Here is a 27,216-nt window from a genome sequence, read left to right as displayed (position 1 = left end):
TAGTAACTACTGTGCACTGGAAATTTCTAGTTAATTTTGAAAGAGGGGGCAGATGAAGGAGAAGGATGGATCTAATCTCACGCTAAACATGAAATTGGCTCAGAGCTTAGTTTGGAGATAGGAAGGCAAATCCAAAGGGAAAAAGTGCTTGAAAGCAAACAGTGAGAAAATTACAAGATGTAACATAATTTTTGTTTAACAGTCAGTACTGTGTGCTGGAGCGCAAGCACATGATGAATATAATGCACAGTATTCATCTGCTACACAGATGCAATCACTACAGCCTTTTGGGAGAGAGGCTACAGTTAATATCAACCATTTATTGTTCCATCAAAAAGCAGTTCTAACTAAATGCCAAAAGCAATTTTACAACAAAACAATCTGAACGATATCAGTGAGCAAATAAAACATGATTAGGTCACAGTTAGAGTAGAGTATTGTGTGCAGCTCTTGAATTCACATTACAGATGTTGTGAAACTTGACAGGGTTCAAGAACGATTTATAAGGATATTGCCAGGTTTGTAGGATTTGAGCTATAGGGAGAGGCTGAATAGGTTAAGGCTTTTCTCCCTGGAGTATTAGAGGCTGAGGGGTGATCTTATAGATTCATACAGGACAGAAGAGACTCTTTGGCCCAACGAGTCAGCAGGCACCAACACAACCACCATTAAAAGTAAATCAACAGAAATCATGAACCTTTACTACATGGCTAATGGTCAGACTGAGCACAGTCAACTACCAGCAGTTACGGGAAAGCACAGCAGGTCAGGCAGCATCCAAGGAGCAGGAGAATCGACGTTTCAGGAATGAGCCCTTCTTCAGGAATGAGGAAAGTGTGTCCAGCAGGCTAAGATAAAAGATAGGGAGGAGGGACTTGGGGGAGGGGTGTTGGAAATGTGATAGGTGGAAGGAAGTCAAGGTGAGGGTGATAGCCCGGAGTGGGGGTGGGGGCGGAGAGGTCAGGAAGAAGATTGCAGGTGAGGAAGGCGGTGCTGTGTTCGAGGGATTTGACTGAGACAAGGTGGGGGGAGGGGAAATGAGGAAACTGGAGAAATCGGAGTTCATCCCTTGTGGTTGGAGGGTTCCTAGGCGGAAGATGAGGCGCTCTTCCTCCAGCCGTCGTGTTGCTATGGTCTGGCAATGGAGGAGTCCAAGGACCTGCAAGTCCTTGACGGAGTGGGAGGGGGAGTTGAAGTTTTGAGCCACGGGGTGGTTGGGTTGGTTGGTCCGGATGTCCCAGAGGTGTTCTCTGAAACGTTCCGCAAGTAGGCGGCCTGTCTCCCTACACCCGGACCAACCAACCCAACCACCCCGTGGCACACCCAAACCAACCAACCCAACCACCCCGTGGCTCAACACCTCAACTCCCCCTCCCACTCCACCAAGGACATGCAGGTCCTTGGACTCCTCCATCGCCAGACCATAGCAACACGACGGTTGGAAGAAGAGCGCCTCATCTTCTGCCTGGGAACCCTCCAACCACAAGGGATGAACTCAGATTTCTCCAGTTTCCTCATTTCCCTTCCCCCCACCTTGTCTCAGTCAAATCCCTCGAACTCAGCACCGCCTTCCAAACCTGCAATCTTCTCCCTGACCTCTCCGCCCCCACCCCCACTCCCACTCCGGCCTATCACCCTACCTTGACTTCCTTCCACCTATCACATTTCCAACACCCCTCCCCCAAGTCCCTCCTCCCTACCTTTTATCTTAGCCTGCTGGACACACTTTCCTCATTCCTGAAAAAAGGCTCATGCCCGAATCATCGATTCTCCTGCTCCTTGGATGCTGCCTGACCTACTGTGCTTTTCCAGCAGCACATTTTCAGCTCTGATCTCCAGCACTAGATACAACAGCTGAATGTTCTTATGCCTGGGTAACTGGTAGTAGTTGAGGAGAAAGTGAGGACTGCAGACGCTGGAGATCAGAGCTGAAAACGTGTTGCTGGAAAAGTGCTTTTCCAGCAACACATTTTCAGCTTGTGATCAGAGAGGCTGATCAAAACATTTTGTATTGCAAAGCACTTGATTAAATCTTGGTATTTCCTATTTAGCAAGAAAACATTAGAGGGGTGTTGGTTCAATCTGAAATACTGTTTCATATTAACTTCAGTAGAATGGATTACAGGTTCAAACGATGAAATAAATTTACCATTTGTGCTAACAAAAATCCTTATAAGTATGAATACACCTTCGAGAAGGTGATGCTGTAGGTGCATTGTTACTCGACTACTGACCCAGATATCCATATTATACTTTGGGGACCTGGGTTTGAATTCCACACAGCAAATCATAGAATCTGAGTTTTTACAAGTGTGGAGATAAAACTCAAATGATTACCATGAAAACATTATCAATTGTCATAAAAATCCCAACTGGCTCACTCATGTCCTTTCAGAAACAACATTTACCAATCTTACCTGGTCAGTTCTACAAGTAACTACAGCTACTTGGATGACTTTTGGTTGCTTTCAGAAATAGCCTGGTAAGCCATTTAATTGTATCAAAACACTGAAAAGTCAAATCAAAAACAAAGAAACTCGATGGGCCACCTGGCATCAACCTAGGTACCGAACACAAAAAAAGAACAACTCTCCAAAGTCTTCCTTACTTAGATGTGGGAGCTAATACCAAAATTGGGAGAATTGTCTCACAAACCAATCAAACAACAGCCTGACCTGGTCATACTCATGGAATCATACATTGCAGACCACGTCCCAGTCGACCACTGGCCCACTGACAAGAATATACTCAGAGATAGAGGCACAGGGCTCTATAGTCTGAAAGGAGATGCTCCAAGAACGCTCAATATTTACTCCAAGAGGTTTCATGGCATCTGGTAAAAAACAGCAAGGAAATCTCAAATGACCACCCCTACTCCACACATCTCGAATGACCAAGGATCCTCCATATAAGATACCACTTGGAGGAAAGTCTGAGGGTGAAAGGGACACAATATACTCAGAGTAGGGAGATCGTCGATGTCTTATCACCAAGAGTGACTTCGTGGCACAACAACTCACTGAGCTGGCCAAGTTCAAACAGATTCTAAGCTGCTATGCTAGTTCTGCAGCAGGTGGTGAAAGAAACTAACAAGGAAAAACATGTGAACTCATCCTCACCAACCTGCTGTTGCAGATGTTTTGGTCTATATGATTTTGGTGGGACCGATCACTGTACAGTCCTTGAGGAGACAAAATCCCGTCTTCACATTGAGAATACATCTTCATAGTGTTGTTTGCCAGCAAAACCATGCAAAGAAGGGATAGATCTCAAACAGGTCAGGCAACTCAGGATTGGGCACCCATAAAGGACTACGGCCATGATCAGCTACTAAACTGTATTCTAATACAATCTGGCCAGTATATCCCTTACTCTACTCTCCACCTAACCAAATAATCAGCCTTGGTTCAAATCAAAACCACAGGAGGATATGGCAAAAACAGCATCAGGCACACTGAAAACGGAAGTGTTAAACTGGTGATACCACAAACAGACAAAACAGCAAGTGATAGACAAGGCTAAGCAAATCCACAATTCAAAAGATTAGATCGAAGCTCTGTAGTCCTCTGTATTTACATCCAGTTGTAAATAGCGGTGAACAAATGAGGAAGATCCACAAATATGCCTATCCTCGATGATGGGGAAGCCTAGCACACCAGTGCAAAAAGTAAGGCTGAAGCATTTACAAATCATCTTCATTCAGAAGTGTGACTGGATGATTGATCTTGACCTCTTTCGAAAGGTCATCAGTATTACAGATGCCTGTCTTCAGTCATGCAATTGACTCTTACAATTATATTAAGGAACAACTGAAGGCATTGAATATTGAATGCAATGAGCCCTGATGGCATTCCAGCAACACTACTGAAGACTTGTGTTTCAGAACTTGCTGCCTCCCGTCAAGCTGTACCAGTACAACTTAAACATTGGCAAGTATCCAGCAACGGGAAAAACTGCCTTTTCCAGGAAAGTCTAATTAGTCCCCCAGTCTCCTTTCAATCATCAGTAAAGTGATACAACTATTGTCGACAGTGCTGTCAAGCACGACTTGCTTAGCAATAACCTACTCAGTGACAACCGGTTTGTGTTCTGCCAGGGCCATTGAGCTCCTGACCTGTGAGGAGTTTTAATTCAAATCTGGACAAAGCAACTGGATTTGAGAGGAGGTGGATGTGACTTCCTTAACATTAATGCTGCTTTTGACCATATGTGGCATTGAGGAACCCTAGCAAAACTCCAGTCAATTGGAAATGGGTGAAACTCTCCATTGGTTAGAATCATTGCCCAAAAGAAAGCTGGCTGTGGTTGATAGAGGTCAAACAACACAACTCTACGACACTGCTGCAGGGGTTCTTCTTCAGTTGCTTCAGTGACCTTCCCTCCATCATAAGGTCAGAAGTGGGGATGTTTGACAATGACTGCACAATGTTCAACATAATTTGCAACTCCTCAGATACTGAAGCAGTCCATGTTCAAATTCAGCAAGATCGATAGTCAGGTTTGGGCAGACATCTGTCAAGCAACATTTACACTACACAAAAGTTTTACATTGATCATTTCCATCAAGAGAATCTAACCACTGACTCCTCGACAATCAGTGGCATTTCAATCACTATAACAACCACAATCAATATGCTGGGGATTACCATTGGCCTAAAATTGATCTGGACCAGTCAATATAACCACTATGGCTAAAAATACAGGTCAGAGATTAGGAATCCTATGGTGAATAACTCACCTGACTCCCCAAAGTTCACCATCTGCAAAGCACAAATTAGGAGAGTGACGAACATACCCCACCGGCCTGGATGACTGCAGTTTCAACAACATTCAAGAAACTTGACACCACCCAGAATAATGCAACACACTCGATTGCCACCACATCCACAAGCATCCACTTGCTCCACCACCCAATTGCAGCAGTGTACATCATCCACATGATGCTAATTGAAATTCATTAAGGCTCTTTCAGCAATTTCCAAAAGTATAACTATGATCCAGAAGGACACGAGCAGCAGTTACATGAGAACACCACCATTCACTGGATCCCCTTCAGACCATGCACCAGTACAACTTGGAAAAACATCACCGTTCCTTCACTGGTTCCATGACTCCTGAAATTCCCTCTCTAATAGCATCTGGGTATACCTAATCAAGCTTTCAGAGTGCTGCTCCTTCATCAGGTAAAGACTTCACCTGACGACAGAACAACACTCCAAAAGCTTGTGATTTCAAATCAATCTATTGGATTATAACCAGATGTCACGTGACTTCTGACTTCATCCACCCCAGTCCATTGCCAGCACCTCCACTAAATGGACACCATTAATTCCAGAAGGCAGCTTACACATACTATCTCAACAGCAACTAGAATTGGGAAATAAATGCTAGCCTAGCCAGTGAAACTGACATCCTTTTTTTTATTTGTTCATGGGAGAAAAACATTTCTAAGATGGTAAGTAAAAGGTGGAAACCAAGCTATTATTTATCAAGCAATTCAATGATTGGGAAAAATGTGCATGACACTAAAATGATAAATGACAATAAGGACGAGTTGAGGCATTCAACTTAAGTATCCATGTCCTGCGACTGGCTGTGAGAAAGTGTATAAGGTATGACCAGGTAGGGAAAAAGTTAAGTTTTGAGTTTTTGTGAAACAAAAGGTTCAGCTAGAATGACTTGGATCAGATAAAAACTTGCAGTAAACAATGAGGTGCTGGAGGCAAAGGTAGTGGGTTAACAAGGTGGAAAAGCATTCATTATGTCGGGCTATTTGAAAAGATGAAGAGGCATTCGGTATGTGAAGTCAGTTAACAAGGTTAAGAACATTCATTACGTCACAGCAAATGGCTTAACCTTTACTACAATAGTAAATTTCTGTAAAGGCTTCTGTCCAACCAATAGTCTGTTTTCTTTGCTGAAGATTTCCTCATTTGCTTTTGCACGTTATTTCAGGGAGGAATAGAGTGTTACATATAACAGCACACTATTTCAACTTTTACATTGGACTTGCATAGTTAAAACTTGTTCTCAGGAACTTTAACATGGATTCCCAAGGGAAATTACACTTTGCATTTTTGAGGAACACAACCCTGACTAAGTCAGCACACATATTTTGGAATTCTGGAATCCTAATTAACTTCACAAGCATTATCTTTCAGGAGGAAACATTAAGTCTGATTTAAAGAAAATTGAACATTCCACGACATTCAAAGAGGCAGCTCCTTCTATTTCAGAATAAGATTTACTTTTCAACTAACACATCTGAAGAACTCCTCATTAAAGTATCTGTGCAAAAAGTATTTGCTGTGTTACCTCAGAATATGCATAAAAATCAGGGATTTGAATATCAAAGAAACATTATTAATTTCAAGAAACAGGTATGGAGAAGTAGATTTTTCATCTGCAAAACTTGGTAACTCTTCAGGGAACAAGTACTACTTTTAATTTGATTAACCAGAATTTAATATTAAAATTTTCTGTCTTCTCCTTCCAATCAAAACAAACAAACAAAATAATGAACTAATCAAATCCATCACACAACATATCATGGTCCACCAATGAAGCAGAAAGACAGCAGACAAATCACTTCGTGTGTGTGTGTGTGTGTGTGTGTGTGTGTGTGTGTGTGTGTGTGTGTGTGTGGGGGGGGGGGGGGGGGGGGCAAGAGGGGAAAAAGGACACGAACTTATCAAGTTGTCAAACACAGCACAAAAGCTCCCCAGTTTCTTAAGGACATATAAAATATACAATGAATTGCAAGGACCTAAGAAACAGTAGTATGGCTATATAGTCACTTCAGCCTGCTCTGCCATTCAATCAAATCATGGTTTTTCATGCTGATCCTCATATCCCACAGTGGGGTAGCATGGTGGATCAGTGGTTAGCATGTCACAGTGCCAGGGACATCAGTTCAATTCCTGCTTCGGGCAACTGTCTGGGTGGAGTTTGCACATTTTCCACATGTCAGCGTGGGTTTTCTCTGAGTGCTCCGGTTTCCTCCTACAGTCCAAAAGATGTGCACGTTAGGTGAATTGCCCATAGTGTTATGTGCATTAGTCAGGGGGGAATGTTGGAAAATGAGTCTGGGTGGCTTAGTCTTTGGAGGGTTGGTCAGAGAGTCATGGAGATGTACATCACAGAAACATACCCCTCGGTCCAAGTTGTCCATGCCGACCAGATATCCCAACCTCATCTAGTCCCACCTGCCAGGACCTGGCCCATACCCCTCCAAACCCTTCCTAATCATATCCCAATCCAGATGCCTTTTAAATGTTGCAATTGTACTAGCCTCCACCACTTCCTCTAGCAGCTCATTCCATACATTCCATTCCATTTGCGTGAAAAAGTTGCCCCTTCGGTCCCTTTTATATCTTTCCTCTCTCACCCTAAATCTATGCCCTCTAGTTCTGGATTTCCCCCACCCCAGGGAAAAGAACTCTTCTGTTTATCCTATCCATGCCCCTCATGATTTTATAAACCTCTGTAAGGTCACCCCTCAGCCTCCGACGCCCCAGCCTGTTCAGCCTCTCCCTGTAGCTCAAATCCTCCAGCCCTGGCAACATCCTTGCAAATCATTTCTGAACCCTTTCAAGTTTCACAACATCTTTCCGATGGGAAGGAGACCAGAATTGCACACAATATTCCAACAGTGGCCTAACCAATGTCCTTACAGCCACAACATGACCTCCCAACTCCTGTACTCAATACTCTGACCAATAAAGGAAAGCATACCAAACGTCTTCTTCACTATCCTATCCATCTACGACTTCACTTTCAAGGAGCTATGAACCTGCACTTCAAGGTGTCCTTATTCAGTAACACTCCCTACGACCTTACCAATAAGTGTATAAGTCCTGCTAAGATTTGCTTTCCCAAAATGCAGCACCTCGCATTTATCGGAGTTAAACTCCATCTGCCTCAGCCCATTGGCCCAACTGATCAAGATCCTGTTGTAATCTGAGGTAACCTTCTTTGCTGTCCACTACACCTCCAATTTTGGTATCACCTGCAAACTTATGAACTATACCTCTTATACTCACATTCAAATCATTTATATAATAAATGACAAAAAGTAGGGGACCCAGCACTCTACTGCTCACAGGCCTCCAGTCTGAAAAACAACCCTCCGCCACCACCCTCTGTCTTCTACCTTTGAGCCAGTTCTATATCCAAATAGCTAGCTCGCCCTGTATTCCATGAGGTCTAACCTTGCTAACCAGTCTTCCATAGGGAACCTTGTCAAATGCCATACCAAAGTCCACAAAGATCACATCTATCGCTAAGCCCTCATCAATCCTCTTTCTTACTTCTTCAAAAAACTCAATCAAGTTTGTGAGACATGATTTCCCATGCACAAAGTCATGTTGACTATGCCTAATCAGTCCATGCCTTTCCAAATACATGTACATCTTGTCCCTCAGAATTTCCTCCAACATCTTGCCCATCACTGACATCAGGCTCACTGGACTATACTTCCCTGGCTCGTCCTTACCACCTTTCTTCAACAGTGGCACCACATTAGCCAACCTCCGGTCTTCCGGCACCTCACTTGTTACTATCAATGATACAAATATCTCAGTAAGAGGCCCAGCAATCACTTCCCTAGTTACCCACAGAGTTCGAGGATGCACCTGATCAGGTCCTGGGTATTATCCACCTTTATGCGTTTCAAGATATCCTGCACTTCCTCCTCTGTAATATGGACATTTTTCAAGATGTCACCATCTATTTCCCCACATTCTACATCTTCCATGTCCTGCTCCACAGTAAATACTGATACAAAATACTCGTTTAGTACCTCCCCTTCTCCTGTGGCTTCACACAAAGATCACCTTGCTTATCTTTGAGTGGCCCTATTCTCTCCCTAGTTACCCTTTTGACCTTAATGTATTTGTAAAAACCCTTTGGATTCTCCTGAACTCTATTTGCCAAAGCTGTCTCATGTCCCCTCTTTGCCCTCCTGATTTCCCTCTTAAGTGTACGCCTACTGCCTTTATACTCTAAAGATTCCCTCCATCTATCCTGTCTATACCAGACATATGCTTCCTTCTTTTTCTTAACCAAACCCTCAATTTCTTTAGTCATCCAGCATTCCCTACATCTACCAGCCTTTCCTTTCACCTTGACAGGAATAACTTTCTCTGGATTCTTGTTATCTCATTTCAGAGGGCTTCCCATTTTCCAGCCGTCCCTTTACCTGCAAACATCTACCCCCAGTCAGCTTTCGAATGTTCTTGCTTAATATTGTCAAAATCGGCCCTTCTCCAATATAGAACTTCAACTTTTAGATCTGGTCTATCCTTTTCCATCACTATTTTAAAACGAATAGAATTATGGTCACTGGCCCCAAAGTGCTCCCCCAATGACACCTCAGTCACCTGCCCTGCCTTATTTCCCAAGAGTAGGTCAAGTTTTGCACCTTCTCTAGTAGGTACGTCCACATACTGAATCAGAAAATTGTCTTGTACATGCTTAAGAAGTTCCTCTCCATCTAAACCTTTCACACTATGGCAGCTCCAGTCTATGTTTGGAAAGTTAAAATCCCCTACCATAACCACCCTATTATTCTTACAGGTAACTGAGATCTCCTTACAAATTTGCTTCTCAATTTCCCGCTGGCTATTGGGGGGGGGGTCATTAATACAATCCCAATAAGGTTATCATCCCTTTCTTATTTCTCAGTCCCCCCCCCAGATAATTTCCCTGGATGTATTTCTGGGAATATCCTCCCTCAGTACAGCTGTAATGCTACCCCTTATCAAAAATGCCACTCCCCCCTCCTCTCTTGCCTCCCTTTCTATCCTTCCTGCAGCATTTGTATCCTGGAACATTAAGATACCAGTCCTGTCCATCCTTGAGGCATGTTTCTGTAATTGCTATGATATCTCAATCCCATGTTCTTAATCATGCCCTGAGTCCACCTACCTTCCCTGTTAGGCCTCTTGCATTGAACTAAATGCAGTTTAATTTATCACTCCTACCTTGTTCTCGGCTTTGTCCCTCCCTGCCCTGACTGTATGACTCGCCCTTCTGATTTTTTGCTGCTGACCACAGAAACGTCTGTACCTCGGACTAGACAGTCCCCTAACACAATCGAGCTCCTGGAACCTGACGTACTCCTCATTGCATTAGAGCCAGTCACAATACCAGAAACTTGGCTGTTCATGCTACGTTCCCAAGAATCCATCATCCCCTACATTTTCCAAAACAGCATACTTATTTGAAATGGGGATCGCCACAGAAGACTCCTGCACTAACTGCCTATCTCTCTTACCTTTCCTAGAGTTTACCCATGTATGTGACTGTATCTGTGACTTTTCCTCCTTCCTATAACTGCTATCCATTACATCCCCTTGCTCTTGTGAATTCCTCATTGCCTCTAACTGCCTCTTGAACCAACTCATTTGATCTGATAGGATTCGCACATCTAACAAGAAGAGCGTATCCCTCTAATAAAGGCTATTTTTGTTTCTTTCAATCTACAGGCCCAGAAAATAACTTGGTCGTATTCCTCCACAAAACAGTGCTCCAGGTTGAATGAATACTTATGGCTTATATTTTAAGTTTAATCAAGAGACACTTCTCAATAAAACGTAATTAAGAAAGAACCCACTCGACTCATTACTGCAGACTTATTGTAAGGCCACGCTTAAAATATCCACTTATCTGTTTCTGTGCTGTGATCTCTCCCAAACGGTTTCCTCCAAAATCAGTTGTGAATTTCACTGTTTGTTAATTTTTCCAAAAGCACTCCAATGTCCAGCGATACATGAATTCAAACAGCAAAGGCAGTAATTGCGCAGGTTCACTGCTCTGTCAGTTAGCAATGCGAGTTTCTTTCTCCCTCTTCTGCATTGATCTCACCATGTGCTTCCTTTGTATGTTCCTCTCCCTTTTAAAAGTGCTGTTGTTTTGACTTTTTTCTCCAAAGTTCCAAAACAATGCAATAGCATATAAAACAGTAATTGCTGCTCCTGGAATTTGGGGAACAACCTAAAATACCTAAAAGCCAGAAATTTTTCTCATCCTCCATCTCGGATTACCCAGAATCCAGTGTGGACTTGTTGGGCTGAAGGGCCTGTTTCCACACCGTTTCCATTCCTGATGAAGGGCTTTTGCTTGAAACATTGATTTTCCTGCTTATCGGATGCTGCCTGACCTGCTGTGCTTTTCCAGCACCACACTCTCGACTCTGATCTCCAACATCTCCAGTACTCACGTTTGCCTGTTTCCACACTGTAAGGAATCGAATAAAATTCCCTGATGTCCAAAATGTAGCAAACTCATTGTGAAAATGTTCAAACATGGAACAACCAAAGCTCCCTGGGGTAGAGAATTCCACAAATCTTTAAGTGAAGAAATTTCTCCATATCTCAGTCCAAAATAACTGTTTACTTATCCTGATATCATGCGCGATAGGATTGCCACATGGTAAATGCAAATTTCAGGTAAAAGTGATTCAAACAATAAATTGAATAGTTAAATTACAAATTAATAGAAATGACCATTACAAGATGCCACACAGCAAATTAAACTAAAAACCTTGTGTTGCCTTTTCAGTTAGAAAGCAGAGCAGGAGAGAGAAAACAATGAAGCACTAAGTTCCGATCACTCGGAAACTGGAAGGGGAAGGAATTGATTTTAAGCATCTGGGCTCAGCCAAATGCATTTAAATCTTGGTTTCACCTCTGTGTTCTCTGAGCAGGCCTCTCAGTACAGGCTGGAAGCAGGTAGCCTGTGTGTCTGGGTATTCTTCTCCCAACGTGTTCTGATATTTAGCTGTTAGTGGAGGGAAGGTAGGGAGGCACAGGGAGAGGTAAATGCACATCTACCTCAGTCACCTTCACCCACAAAGCCACCCTCATTCATTCTCTCACGCAGGCCTGAGAGATGTACTCATCAATGTTGCTGAGGAGTACATAGGAGCTCTGAAAGTATCAACAGCACGGATCCCTGTGGTATACCACTGGTCACAGGCTTCCAATTACAAAAAACAACCCTCCACCACTCTTTGCCTCTTACTTGTATATCACTTTTAGAACCACTTTGTTAACTTATCTTGGATCATATTCGCTCTTATGTTCGGACCAGCTTCCCTTGATGAGACCTTGTCAAAAGCCCTCCTGAAGTCCATGTTAAGCAAAACAACTGCACTCACCTTAGCAAGTTTGAGTCACCTTTTTAAAAACCTCAAATTAGACAGACAGGATCTCCCTCCAACAAATCCATGCTGACTATTCCTGAACAATTCCTGTCTTTCCAAGTATTGATTAATCCTGTCCTTCAGAATTTCTTCCAATAATTTCCCCACCACTCATGTCAGACTAACTGGTGTGTAATTACCCAGTCTATCCCTGCTGTTGTTCTTGAACAAAGGAACCATATTAGCTATCCTCCAGTCATAGAGTCAGAGAGATGTACAGCATGGAAACAGACCCTTCGGTCCAACCTGTCCATGCCGACCAGATATTCCAACCCAATCTCGTTCCACCTGCCAGCACCCAGCCTATATCCCTCCAAACCCTTCCTATTCATATACCCATCCAAATGCCTCTTAAATGTTGCAATTGTACCAGCCTCCACCACATCCTCTGGCAGCTCATTCCATACACCTACCACCCTCTGCGTGAAAAAGTTGCCCCTTAAGTCTCTTTTATATCTTTCCTCTCTCACCCTAAACCTATGCCCTCTAGTTCTGGACTCCCCTACCCCAGGGAAAAGACTTTGCCTATTTATCCTATCCATGCCCCTCATAATTTTGTAAACTTCTATAAGGTCACCCCTCTGCCTCCAGCGCTCCAGGGAAAACAGCCCCAGCCTGTTCAGCCTCTCCCTACAGCTCAAATCCTCCAACCCTGGCAACATCCTTGCAAATCTTTTCTGAACCCTTTCAAGTTTCACAACATCTTTCCAATAGGAAGAGACCAGAATTGCACGCAATATTCCAACAGTGGCCGAACCAATGTCCTGTACAGCTGCAACATAACCTCCCAACCCCAATACTCAATGCTCTGACCAATAAAGGAAAGCATACCAAACGCATTCTTCACTATCCTATCTACCTGTGACTCCACTTTCAAGGAGCTATGAACCTACACTCCAAGGTCTCTTTGTTCAGCAACACTCTCTAAGACCTTACCATTAAGTGTATAATTCCTGCTAAGATTTGCTTTCCCAAAATGCAGCACCTCGCATTTGTCTGAGTTAACTCCATCTGCCACTTCTCAGCACATTGGCCCATCTGGTCAAGATCCTGTTGTAATCTGAGGTAACCCTCTTCGCTGTCACTACACCTCCAATTTTGGTGTCATCTGCAAACTTACTAGCTGTACCTCTTATGCTCGCATCCAAATCATTTATGTAAATGACAAAAAGTAGAGGGCCCAGCACCAATCCTTGTGGCACTCCACTGCTCACAGGCCTCCAGTCTAAAAAACAACCCTCCACCACCACCCTCTGTCTTCTACCTTTGAGCCAGTTCTGTAACCAAATGGCTAGTTCTCCTTGTACAGCACAGTAAAAACAGGACAGACCCTTCAGAAGTACTAAGAATGTTGGCGGTTCCACGGTCATTCTAAAAGATGAGCGACTTAACAAACAATCCAGGTTTTTTTCAATATATAATTTCAGTTGCATTACACTAAACGTTTTCTGTAAATTCTGTGTCTTATGATCTAATACTCTAGAACCACCTGATGGAGCAGCTCTCCAAAAGCTAGTGCTTCCAAATAAACCTGTTGGACCAAAACCTGGTATTCTGTGAATTTTAACTTTGGTTTCTAATAGGTCTCACTCTTTCCTTGCTAACTCTCTTACTCTCAATATATTAATAAATACGTCTCGTGGTTTGTCTTAGACCCAACTGCCAAAGATATACTGTAGCCTCTTCTTGTCCAAATTTCCTTTTTAAAATAACCACTTACATTCTCTATACTTTTGAAAGTCCTCTCCTATTATTACTGTGCTCTATGTGGCATATAGTTCTTCTTCTTTATCAAACTCTCAATATCCCTTGACATCAAGGGTTGCCTGGACTTGCTGCCCTTGCCCTTCGTGCTCACAGGAACACACTGGCTATAAATTCTCAATTTTAACAGACACCCACTTTCGTAATGTAGGCTCAGCTGCAAGTAGCTGCCCCCAGTCTATTTTTACCGGATCCTGTCTAATGATAGTGAAATTGTCCTTCCCACAATTTAGACATTTAACTTCTACACTAGCCTTATTCCTTTGCATAATGATTTGAAACTTACAAAGTTACGGTTACTATCCCTGAAAAGCTCACTTGCAAACTTCAACTACTTAACTGACTTCATTCTCTAGGATTAGGCAGAGCACTGGCCCATCTCTAGTCAGATTACCTAAATACTGGCAGCAAAAGCTCTTTTGGACACACTTGAAAAATCTCACCCCATCTCATCTTTTGAGACTGAGGCAGCCTCAGTTAATATCAGCAAACTTCAGTCTCCTACAACATTTGGAGTATCGCGTACTGTTCTGGTCACTGCATTATCGAAAGGATGTGGAAACTTTGGAAAGGGTTCAGAGGAGATTTACTAGGATGTTGCCTGGTATGGAAGGAAGATCTTATGAGGAAAAGCTGAGGGGTGATTTAATCGAGACATATCAGATAATCAGTGTTAAACAGGGTAGATAGTGAGAGCCTTTTTCCTCGGAGGGTCAAAGCTAATACAAGGGAACACAGCTTTAAATTGAGGAGTGATAGATATAGGACGTCAGGGAGGTAGTTTCTTTACTCAGAGAGTCGTAGGTGCGTGGAACGCACTTCCTGCAACAGTAGTAGACTCGCTGGCTTTAAGGGCATTTAAGTGGTCACTGGATAGGCATATGGACGAGAATGGAATAGTGTTGGTAATTTGGGCTTCAGATTGGTTCCACAACATTGAGGGCCGAAAGTCCTGAACTGCGTTGTAATGTTCAATTATAACCTCGTTCCTCTTACTTGTACTGTGATTTGCGTATATCTGTCTATTTCGCACGACAGTTGGGAGGCCTGTCAAATAATACCAGAAGGGTAACTGCCCCTTTTTTATTTCTAAGGTCTACCCAAAAGACCTCATTTTGAAGACCTTTCTCAGATATCCAACCTCATTACTGCAGTGATGGTTTCCTTTATCAATTATACAATGCCCACTCCACTCTTCCCTGCCCCCAATGAAACTTATAAATCCTGGCATGTTGAGCTACCAGTCTTGTCCTTTATCCATGCCGAGTCCAGTTGAGTTTCTGGTTAATGGTAATCCCAGGATTTTGATCATGAGGGATTCAGCGTTAGTGACACCAGTGAACAACAGTGACTAGATTGTCTGGCATTTGTGTAGTGCAAATATTCCTTGTTACTTTCAGTCTGGATATTGTCCAGATGTTACAAAAACAAAATACTGGAGAAACTCAACAAGTCTGGCAGCAGCTTTGGACACAAAGCAGAGTTAAGATTTCAGTTCCAGTGACTATTCATCAATTCTGAAATTGTGACGGCCAGACGTTGACATACCAACTAGTAGAAACTGAATATCCTTCTTTACGCTGTCAAAATTCTTCTCTGCTCCAAGGGGAATAAGCCCAACTTCTCAAATTTTTCCTCATATCTAAAATCCCTCATTCCTTGTACTAGCTACGTAAATCTCATTGGCATTCTCTCCAGGGCTTAAACATCCTTCCTTAAATAAGGTACCCAGAACTAAACACACTACTCCAATGTGATTGGACCAATGATTTGTAGAGATGTAGCATCACTTTGCTTTCTTTTAATCGTATAAACCTTCTCAACAACTGGTACAACTTGCCTGGCCACCTGTACTTGAACCAAGAACTCCTGCTCCTGTACTCCTTTCAAACTTTTACTGTTACAACTCTATTTTTTTCTACTAAAATGCATTACCTCACATTTTTCTGCACTGAAATTCATCTCTGGTGTGTCTGCCCATTTGGCCAACATATCAACGTTTCTCTGAATTCACTCAGTATCATCCTCACAATTCACTATTCTTCCTGGCTTAGTCTATTGGTACATTTAGAAATGTTGCCCTCAATACTCATCGCCAAATCGTTACCTCACAAAAAGCATGGGTCCCTACACAGACCACGGGACCATCACTTTCAACTCTTCTCCTGTCTGAAAAATGCCCACCTCTATGTGGGATTGTGATGAACATTGTGGATCCCTGTGGTTTCGAAAAATGTAGGCCCCATTTCCTCATTCTCATCTGATGGAATGGCCTTCTCACCGGAGCCCAGAAGTCTACGAATAATTTCACATTCAATTTAAGTAGAAACTTGGTTGAGAAATTTAAATGCTTTAAATTTAAAGGCAAAATTCCAAAATGATGGTGACAGAGAGTTGACAGTGGACTACAAAAACATGGGAAAATATAAAACAGAAGATGATGATTCAAAGACACTTAAGGAGATTTCAAAACTCTCAAATAATTCTAATATTTGCACGAGAAAGATGCATTGCGTGTCTAACTAACAAAGTTAATACAATTGCCAAATTGAGAAACATACAACGTTGCAAACTTTAGGAGTAGGCCAGAGGCTTGGGAGAAGATAGTGACATTGTAGCACAATTTCTGGACTTAGTTTGAAAAGTTTATTACAGTGAGGATGGAACAATTCAGATGCAGAATGAAAACTAGTGGATGCGTTCAATTTTGGTCACCGTTCTACAGGAAGGCCGTTGTGAAACTTAAAAGGGTGAAGAAAAGATTTACAAGAATGTTGCCACGGTTGGAGGATTTGAGCTACAGGGCCAGGCTGAATCGGCTGGGTTTATTTTCCCTGGAGCGTCAGAGCCTGAGGGGTGACCTTACAGAGGTTCATAAAATCATGAGGGGCACGGATAGGGTTAATAGCCAAGTTCTTTTTCTGCAGGGAGGGGTTCAAAGCTAGAGAGCATAGATTTAAAGTGAGGGTGGAAAGATTTAGGACGGATCTGAGGGTGGTGCCAGAGGAAGTGGTGGAGGCTAGTACAATTTCAACATTTAAAAGGCAACTGGATGGATATATGAATAAAAAGGTTTTTAGAGCCAAATGCTGGCAAACGGAAATAGGTTGGATTGGGATGTCTAAATGGCATGGATGAGTTGGACCAAAGGAGCTGTTTCTGTTCTGTATGACAATATTTTACAACAATTTGGAAAAGAGTGCTGATAATCAAGCCCGACTATTCCACAAGGTGTCACTAAACTCAACAATGACCAATTTGCCTGACTGACTGCTGTTGGGGGCTAAACACATTCATATTAGGCTTTGTCATTAACTGTAAAAACAAATGTTTATTGCAAACAAACTTCAACAACTATCCAAACCAAAATGGAGTTACTAATTTACTATGTAGCTTGAACTATACCTCGCTCAAACCCCATTACTTGTACAATAATTCTCAACTAAGACAAAAGATAAATGGTTCAGCACAAATATCATGGGTGGGGACATAGAGAAGGGCAAATAGTTCTTTGGATCTAAAGTCCAAGACCACAAGCTGAAGTTCAGTTTTTCCTTTTAGCAACGATGAAATGATGCTGTCTGCAGAGTGTTGGTCATTCTTCAATTCAATAAGTGATATGTGGACCTCAGTCTTTTCTAACATTAGAATTCTTTAAGTCTCCAGTTGTTTTTTTTTTACTCATGAGAAATGGTTAGAAGAATAAGCCATTCGGCCCCTCAAGCCTGCCCAATCATTGAGAATGATCATGGCTGATCTACATCAAAGTGTTCTGAAGACACAACTCTCCGAAGAAATTCCTCATCTCACAGTCTTAGAAGTGGCACCTCTTCATTCTGAGACTGTCCTCTGGTCCCAGACTCTCCTATGGAGGGGAAAACATTCTCTCAGCATTAATACTGTCAAGTCCCTTTCTGTTTCTGGTTGTTATGTCCTCACAGGTGTCTAACCAACTGCAACTGGACTAACCAAGGGCTAACTCAAAGACTCATAATACTACTGAAGGATGGTCATGTCAGAAAGGGAGTGAGAAGGGGGATTAAAACGGTCCAATTGGCCCGTGTGGGCCCAGCTGAGATGCTTGGCGAACCGTCCCCTAAATTTATGTTTAGTCTCCCCAATGTAGAGAAGACCACACTGGGAGCACCTGATGCAGTACGACAGGGGCTGACCAGACCCTCCAGTCACCACCCATTTGAATTCCCCTTCCCACTCTCTTTCCGACGTGACCATCGTTGGCCTCCTCCGTTGCCGCAATGAACCCAAATGCAAGTTGGAGGAACAACACCTCATTGTCGTCATCAACTTTCCCCACTTAACCACCCTGCCCCCACCACCTGCTTTATCTGCAGCTCCCCCTGCACCCAGCCCCAGACCTGAAGGGTTGCACCCTAAACATTGACTTCCCAACCTCCTGATGCTGCCTGGCTTGCTGTGTTCTTCTAGTCTCCTGCCTGTGTACTTTGTCCAGAGACAAAAAATCTACAGATGCTGGAATCCAATCACTTTGGCAAGTGGAGTATAATGCGGGAAAGTGAGGTTGGAGGGAAGAAAAATAGATTATTTAAATGGAGAGAGATTTCATAACACTGTGGTACTGCTATCGGGATCCTCATACACAAATAATGAATAGGCAAGTACAGCAAGTAAAACTAGTGAAGTAAATGGAATGTTGGCCTTTATTGCAAAGACGAGGGGAGTATAAAAGCGGGGATTTCTTCTTATAACTATAATAAGCAATGGCGAGAGTATAGCTGGAACACTGAACGGTTTCCATCACCTTTAAAGTGCATTGGGGTCACATCTGTGAAGGCTCACTTGATTGATTCCTGGGATAAAAGGGCTGTCTTATGAAGAAAGGCTGAGCAGGTTGGGCCTATACTCATTTGGAGTTTCGACGAGTACGAGATGATCTTATTCAAACACACTAGGGACAGAATAGGTCCCTTAAAAATAAGTGTGGCAATCTGTGTGGAGCCACAGGAGATGGGGGAATTTTTACATGAATATTTCTCCTTAGTGTTTAGTGTTTACTGAGCAGAGAATCATAGATGCTAAGGAACTAAGGGAATCAAGTGGGCACGTTTTGGACCACGTACCTATTACCAAAGAAGAGGCATCTGTAACCTTAAAGCACATTAATGTGGATAAATCCCCTAAGCCTGATCAAGTTCATCTTTGGACATTGTTGGAATTTAGGGAAGAAGTTGCAGAGATTTCTGCTTCATTTCTAGCCACTGGTGAAGTTTCGGAAGACTGGGGGTTGGCTAATGATGCCCCTTTGTTTAAGAAAGGTAGCAAAGAGCCTTAAATCAGTGGTAGTCAAGTTGTTGGAGAGGATACTGAGGGACAGGATCAACCAACATTTGGATAGTCAAGGTCTGATTAGGGATAGTCAGCATGGATTTGTGCACGGGAAGTCATGTCTGACAAACCTTTTCGAATCTTTCAAAGAGGTAATCAAGAGGATAGATAAGGGTAGTGTAGTGGATGCTGTCTGTATGGACTTTAATAAGGCATTTGACAAGGTCCTGCACAGCAGGCTAGCCATGAAGGTTAGTTCACATGGGATCTAGGGAGAGCTAGCTAACTGGATTGAAAATTGGTTCAATTGTAGGAAGCAGACAGTGATGGTTTATGGTTGCTTCTCAGACGAGAGGTTTGTGACTACTGGTGTGCCAAAGGGTTGGTGCTGGTATCTTTGGTATTTGCTATTTACATAAATGATCTGGATGTGAATGTTCATGGCATGATTACGAAGTTTGTGGACAATACAAAATGAAGAGGTGTCATTGATAGCGAGGAAGGTTAACAAAATTTACAGAGGGATCTTAATCAGATGGGGAAAATGGGCTGAGGATTGGCAATTGTAATGCAAAGCAGCTAAGTGTCAGGTGTTGCACTTCGGAAAGTCAAATCAAAGTAGGACTTACATGGTAAATGGTAAGGTCCGGAGGAGTGTTGTGGAACAGAGGGATCTAGGAGAACAAGTATATAATTTTTTGAAAGCAGTGTGACAGGTTAACAGGGTGGTGAATAAGGCATTTAACATGCTGGCCTTCATCAGTCAAGGCAGTGAATATAGCAGTTGGGGTGTTATGTTGCAGGTGTCCAAGTTGTTGGTGATGCTGCACTTGGAGTGTTGTGTACAGTTTAGGTCACCCTGTTAGGAAAGACATAGTTAAACAGGAAAGAGTGCAAAGAAAATTTACGAGGAGGTTGCCAGGACTAGAAGGCCTGAATTATAGGGAAACGTTGGCCAGGATTGGACTCTGCTCCTTGGAACAAAGAATATGAAAGGTGACCTTATTGAGACGTATAAAATCGTCAGGGGTATAGATAGGATGAATGCACATAGTATTTTTTCCCCCAAGGACGGGGAATTGAAAACTAGAGGGCATAGTTTTAAGGTGAGAGGGTAAAGATTTAAGAAGGACCAACTTCTTCACACAGAGAGTGTGCATATATGGAATGGACTGCACAAGAAAGTGATTAAGGCAGATACAGTAACAACTTTTAAAAGCCATTCGGATAGGTACATGGATAGGAACATGGATGGGAAGGGTTTAGAGGGACCAAATGAGGGCAATTGGAACTAGCTGAAGAAGCATCATGGTTAGCATGGACCAGTTTGGCTGAAGGGCCTGTTTCCACTTTGTATTGTCTTATGACTCTATCCTGAGAGAGGCTGGGGTATTACAGGGCAGATGCCGAAAGGATGCTCCGCTTCATGGGAAAACCTGAAGCTAGGATGACAGTTTCAAATGGAAGAGTAAAGAGAGATAAAGAGGAATTTCTAAGGGTTACGCATCTTCGGAATTCACCACCATTGACAGGAGTGGAGGGCGGATTAGAGGGTAGGCACAAAGATGAAATTATACCCAATCAGATCAGCCATGATTTTGTTGAATATGAAGCAGGTTCAAAGGGCCAAGTGGCCTACTTCTATTTCTTGTTTTCTACGTTTCTATCAGAATATAATACACGATCAGGAGTAGGCTATTTAAAACTGCTCTGCCACTCAATATGATTATGGCTGATAATCTAACTCAGTACCCTGTTCCTACTTTCTCCCCATTCATTTGGTCCCTTCAGCCCCAAGAGCAATATCACGTTTTAGCCTCAACAGTATTCTGCGGTAGAAAATTCCACAAGGTCACCACTTTCTGGGTGAAGACATTTCTCACTTCGGTCTTAAATGGCCTATCCTGTATCTTTAGACTTTGACCCAGGTTCTGGGCTCAGTCATGTGGAACATCCTTCCTGCATTTACCATGTAGTTCTGATGGAATCTCAAAGAAACCTATTAAATTATTCCACCACATTTTCTAAACTCTAAGGAATTAGTCCTAACAAATTCATTCTCTCATCATGTGTCAGTCCTGCAATCCCAGGAATCAGTTTATTAACATCTGTTACACCCCCTCCACAGCCAGAACATCCTTCCTTAGATCAGGAGACCAAACTTGCACACAATACTCCAAGTATGGTCTTACCAAGGCCTTGCACAACTGCAGCACAATATCTCTGCTCCTGTACTCAAATCATCTCACTTTATCATTTGCCTTCTTCACCACCTGATGCACCTGCATGCTTACACTCTGACTGGTGTACAGGACCACCTTGGTCTTGTTGCACCTCCCCCTTTTCCAATTTAATTGCCATTCAGATATTCATCTGCATTCCTACTTTTTGGTACCAAAGTAGGTCAGCTCATATTTATCCGCATTATACTTGATCTGTTGTGTATCTGCCCTCTCAAGTTGTCCAAATCACACTGAAGCACCTCTGCATTTTTCTCAGTTCACCCTCCCATCTAGCTGTCCTAAGCTCCTATGGTCCAATCGTGACCTTACTCACTGCCTCCACATCTAAGGTAAGGAGCCTAAAATGCTACATAGAACTCCAGATGCTGTGTCAAAGCCCAATGTGTTGAAGTGAATGTTAGGAATCATCTTTAATACATGATACATCAGAAAAAAAGTAGATCTTATCCCAATCCATCCCATTATCACCAAGTAAATGTTGCTGACCACCGAATTCTCAAAGGCAGCCAGAACAGACATAGATTATCTTCACTTCAATCAAAAAACTCAGGGCAGTCATCAGTTCAGATTTCTCCTTTTGCCTTCCTAATCTCAAAAACAACTGATAAGAAATGATTCTCTCAAACTAATGCTCAAAGGCCAAAGACGGAATGAATTTTACAATAGTGTTAACTAAGTGAATAAACAAAATAGCTTGTCTGACAATTCTTTAAGTAAAAAGTGAAATAACAGAAGTGTTTTTAATCCAATGATTGTGGACAAGTTACCTTTCTAATATCAATGAAAGTTCAGACCTTGTTTACATGTGCTCACATTGCCAGCACAAGGTCAGACTCGTCTGATCACTTAAGAATGCATCCTTTCCTTCCAGTGATTCATACAAAAATATTGCTCAGTGGCAACAATACTATTTGCTGCTGGGGAAGCTGACATTGTCTTTCAGGCTTTGGGACAAGGTGCTCCCCAAAGGTGTCACAATATTGGCAAGTTTGGTTAAAAAACCCAGGAGACGACAGGCAACCTTAATTTAACACAGTGATTGGATTCGATCGGTTAGAGACAAGATGTTCTCACCATTTAGGTGTTATAAATCTAAGACAGTAATAAATCCACTTGAGGATTCAGGAGAAACTTCTTCACCCACACTGTAGTGAACATGTGGAATAGGGTGGAGACATGAAACTAGTTTGTTGTGCTCTTATTCACCCTATACAGTTCTGCAAATCTAATACAATATTTAACATGATTGAAGCAGAAGATCAGCCACAACTCCACTTTCCAGTTCATTTCCACGTCTCTCAATCACTGTCGCGGCATGGTGGCTCAGTTGTTAGCACTGCAGCCTCACAGCACCAGGGACCGAGGTTCGATTCCAACCTCGGGCAACTGTCGGTATGGACATTCTCCCTGTGTCTGTGTGGCTTTCCTCCAGATGCTCCGGTTTCCTCCCACAGTCCAAAGATGTGCAGGTTAGGTGAATTGGCCAGTGTTCAGGAATATCTAAGTTAGGTGTATTAGTCTGGGATAAATGTAGGGGAATGGATCTGGATGTGTTACTCATTGGAGAGTTGGTGTGGATTTGTTGGGCCAAAGGGCCTGTTTCCACACTGTAGAAATTCTACATCTAAATTTCCTGACACAAATGAATGCATTTATTATGGAGAGATTTTTAATCATGGAACTTATGTGACTCTCAGACACAGAATCCAAAGACTCTCAATCTTAGACTGATCGTTTCTCATTTTAGTTTTCAATGATTGTCTTTGTATTCCTCAGTCCATGCCAGCATTCCAGATTACTCAGGCAGGGGAGAAAGCCTCAACTGCTCGCCCATTAAACTGCTTGTTAATCTTATATATGTTTAAATCAGAACACCTAATATCACCAGAAAATGTGCTTCATTTGCTCAGCTTCTAATCATTGGACAAATACCGGATGTCACAAATCAAATTTGTGAATCTCTGCCCTTCAATTCCGAGGCAGGCACACATTTCCTTAATACACATTTAATTGGGCAAGTACAAGGGAGAAAAGACTGTTAATACATGATGTTGGGACAAGACGATAAAACGGAAGAAAATGGGTGGCACGTTGGCTCAGTCATTAGCACTGCTGCCTCACAGCGCCAGGGATCTGGGTTTAGTTTCATCCTCGGGTGACTGTGTAGAGTTTTCACGTTTTCCCTGTGTCCTTGTGTGTTTCCTCTAAATACACCAGTGTCCTCCCACAGTCTAAAAGACATGCAAGTTAAGTGGACTGACCATGCTAAACTGTCCATAGTGTCCAGGGATGTGTAGGCTGGGTGGATTAGCCATAGGAAATGCTGGGTTACAGGGATATGGTAAGGGGGTGGGTCGGGTGGAATGGTCTTCAGAAAGTTGGGTGGACTTAATGGTGCAAATGGCTTGCTTTCACTGTATGATTCTGTACTCTTTTACAGTACTATCCTCAATCTTTCTATCCTCTTTCTAAACCTGCATAGCATTTGAATATTAGCCAGCATAGACCATTTCTACACGATAAATCCACGTATTGTCACTGAAAAAGAGTTTTTAAAAAGATGTAGGATTCAAGGCATGACAGGCATCAGCAATGATGGCACATGTGCATTTTGAGACACAGTGGACGTTCTGCTATAACGTCATTTCATCACAGTGCAAATTAGCTATAACATGATTGACGAATTGTGGATGTTGTTTGGTCAACACAAACTTTCTACTGATCTTGTACAGCACGATTGTTTCTAGCATGTTTCTAAATCTTCTCAAAAGTCTTCGCTAAGTTTTCCATCGTGCAAGGTTGAAGAGGAACAACTATTGCATTATAGCAAAATGACCTGCATGCTCAGGACATATGTCACTATTCTGTCATGGTTGAAGAGGTCAATTTCCAAGTCGCAGTACCTTCTGCAGCCAGTATGGAAGAGTATTGTCAGCCTAGGGTTCATGGATGACTTTTATTTCCCTCTTTTGGACAGGCTCTCTTTTCTGCCATATTGTCATTTCTTTTGTCTTCTGCCTTTTCCATATCCTTGTGGACTTCTGGTCTCCAGACATTTCAGTCAACAGCAAGGATTCTCATTGTTGTGGTTCTGTTCGCCGAGCTGGGAATTTGTGTTGCAGATGTTTTGTCCCCTGTCCAGGTGTCATCCTCAGTGCTTGGGAGCCTCCTGTGAAGCGCTTCTGTGATCTTTCCTCTGGCATTTATTGTGATTTGTATCTGCCGCTTCCGGTTGTTAGTTCCAGCTGTCCGCTGCAGTGGCCAGTATATTGGATCCAGGTCGATGTGCTTATTGATTGAATCTGTGGATGAATGCCATGCCTCCAGGAATTCCCTGGCTGTTCTCTGTTTGGCTTGTCCTATAATAGTAGTGTTGTCCCAGTCGAACTCATGTTGATTGTCATCCGAGTGTGTGGCTACTAAGGACAGCTGGTCGTGTCGTTTCGTGGCTAGTTGGTGTTCATGGATGCGGATCGTTAGCTGTCTTCCTGTTTGTCCTATGTAGTGTTTTGTGCAGAACTTGCATGGGATTTTGTACACTACGTTGGTTTTGCGCATGCTGGGTATCGGGTCCTTTGTCCTGGTGAGTTGTTGTCTGAGAGTGGCTGTTGGTTTGTGTGCTGTTATGAGTCCTGGTGGTCGCAATCGTCTGGCTGTCAGTTCGGAAATGCTCTTGATGTATGGTAATGTGGCTAGTCCTTTGGGTTGCGGCATGTCCTCGTTCCGTTGTCTTTCTCTTAGGTATCTGTTGATGAAATTGCGCGGGTATCCGTTTTTGGTAAATACATTGTAGAGGTGTTTTTCTTCCTCTTTTTGCAGTTCTGGTGTACTGCAGTGTGTTGTGGCCCTTTTGAAGTGTCTTGATGCAACTTCTTTTGTGTGTGTTGTGTACAAAATCCCATGCAAGGACTGCACAAAACACTACATAGGACAAACAGGAAGACAGCTAACGATCCGCATCCATGAACACCAACTAGCCACGAAACGACACGACCAGCTATCCTTCGTAGCCACACACGCAGATGACAAGCAACGTGAATTTGACTGGGACAACACGACTATTAGGACAAGCCAGCCAGGGAATTCCTAGAGGCATGGCATTCATCCACAGATTTAATCAATAAGCACATCGACCTGGACCCAATATACCGGCCACTGCAGCGGACAGCTGGAACTGACACCCGGAAGCAGCAGATTCAAGCCACTATAAATGCCGGAGGAAACATCACAGAAGCACTTCACAGGAGGCTCCCAAGCACTGAGGATGTCACCTCGACAGGGGATGAAACGTCTGCAACACAAATTCCCAGCTCGGCCAACAGAACCACAACAACGAGCACCTGAGCTACAAATCTTCTCACAATCTTTGAGGGTTGTCATGTTATCAATTCAAATCCTGGACAACTTCAGGTCTCACTTACAGACATCAGTAAATAGAAGCATACAACGTAAAGAAGCAAGGTTGTTTAATTCAACTGATAGTTCACAATACACCAGTTGAACGAGATTAATGTTTTCTTTCTGAGTACAGACTTTAGGAAGATTTTGAAATCAGTGCAGATAGATCTACAAAGCTTCTCATTCCAGGGACCAGTTACAAGTTTAAATTGGTGAAACTGGGGCAGTTCTCCCTTTTTGTGAAGTGATGATCAAGAAGAGATTTGATTGAATTACTCCAAGTCAAAATGCATCCACTCAATGTACAAAGGAATTGTTCCCATGAGCAGAAGGGTTGAAAACTGGAGGGGACAAATTTAAGGAGATTAGCAAAAGACCAACAGTGCTGTGAATTATTTTTGTTGTATTCAGGGTGTAATCTGGAATGCAATACCAGAAGAGATGGAGAAAGCAGATTCCATCATGGCTTTAAAAAGAAAACTAGATGGACAAAGTCTGCAGGACTACAGTGAACAAACAGAAAAGTGAAACCTATTAAACTGTTTGAACAAAGGGCTGCCACAGACAGAATCACTTTACTTTTATATTTCACAAATTTATGAAATTGTTCTAGATTAATTGTGTTGTGGTGCCGTCTCCAATTATAGATAAATTCCAATTCTTAAAAACGCAACGTTAGATAGTCAAAGTCTTATTAAAGAGCACACGTTTTGTCAAAATCATTGTAGGCAAAACAAACAAAAGTCAAACCTTATTAGATGTTCCAGAATGAAAAGTGTTTTAGATTTTCTAGTCTGTTGGAAGCCTGTCACTATTGAACTAACCCCTCTCAATAGAAAGACAGATGCATATTTAATTCAAGTAATCAGACAGATCAATGCCATTTGGAAGTGCATTTTTTTACTTCTAGGACACTTCCTCAGAAAATTACCATCTCAAATCAATCCAACCTCTTCACAGATTAATTAAAATCTAATTCCTTTTGGTATTTATTTCAAGAAAGGGGAGGTGGGCGGGGGAATTGATAACACGTTACCTTCTGATAACTAGACAAAAATAAACTCAAAACATGAAATTCTGAATGGTGAAGATTTACAACTTCAAAGTGGCAATGAGGATATTGTTTCATTATAACTAGATAAATGTAAGTTACTGAAACCAACATTTTAAAAGTTTGCGCATTGAATCGTCCGTATTACACTTTGGTTTGAGAAGACTGCAACATAAACATTAAAACACTAAACTGGGGATGAGAGCCACAACAACCGAGGCTCCTTGGGACAATGAACTGCAGAGAACAAG

At 42.5% G+C, this 27,216-nt stretch overlaps 1 protein-coding gene across 2 annotated transcripts in view; it reads right to left on the bottom strand.

The window, feature by feature from the left end:
* lsm14ab (LSM14A mRNA processing body assembly factor b) overlaps window positions 1–27,216 on the bottom strand; it is a 107,190-nt gene that overhangs the window by 79,215 nt on the left and 759 nt on the right. The gene's annotated exons all lie outside the window — the stretch shown is intronic.

Source organism: Chiloscyllium punctatum, chromosome 26 (genome assembly GCF_047496795.1).
Source record: "Chiloscyllium punctatum isolate Juve2018m chromosome 26, sChiPun1.3, whole genome shotgun sequence".
Classification (NCBI taxonomy): Eukaryota; Metazoa; Chordata; class Chondrichthyes; order Orectolobiformes; family Hemiscylliidae; genus Chiloscyllium; species Chiloscyllium punctatum.
This window is presented reverse-complemented; position numbering and strand designations above follow the sequence as displayed.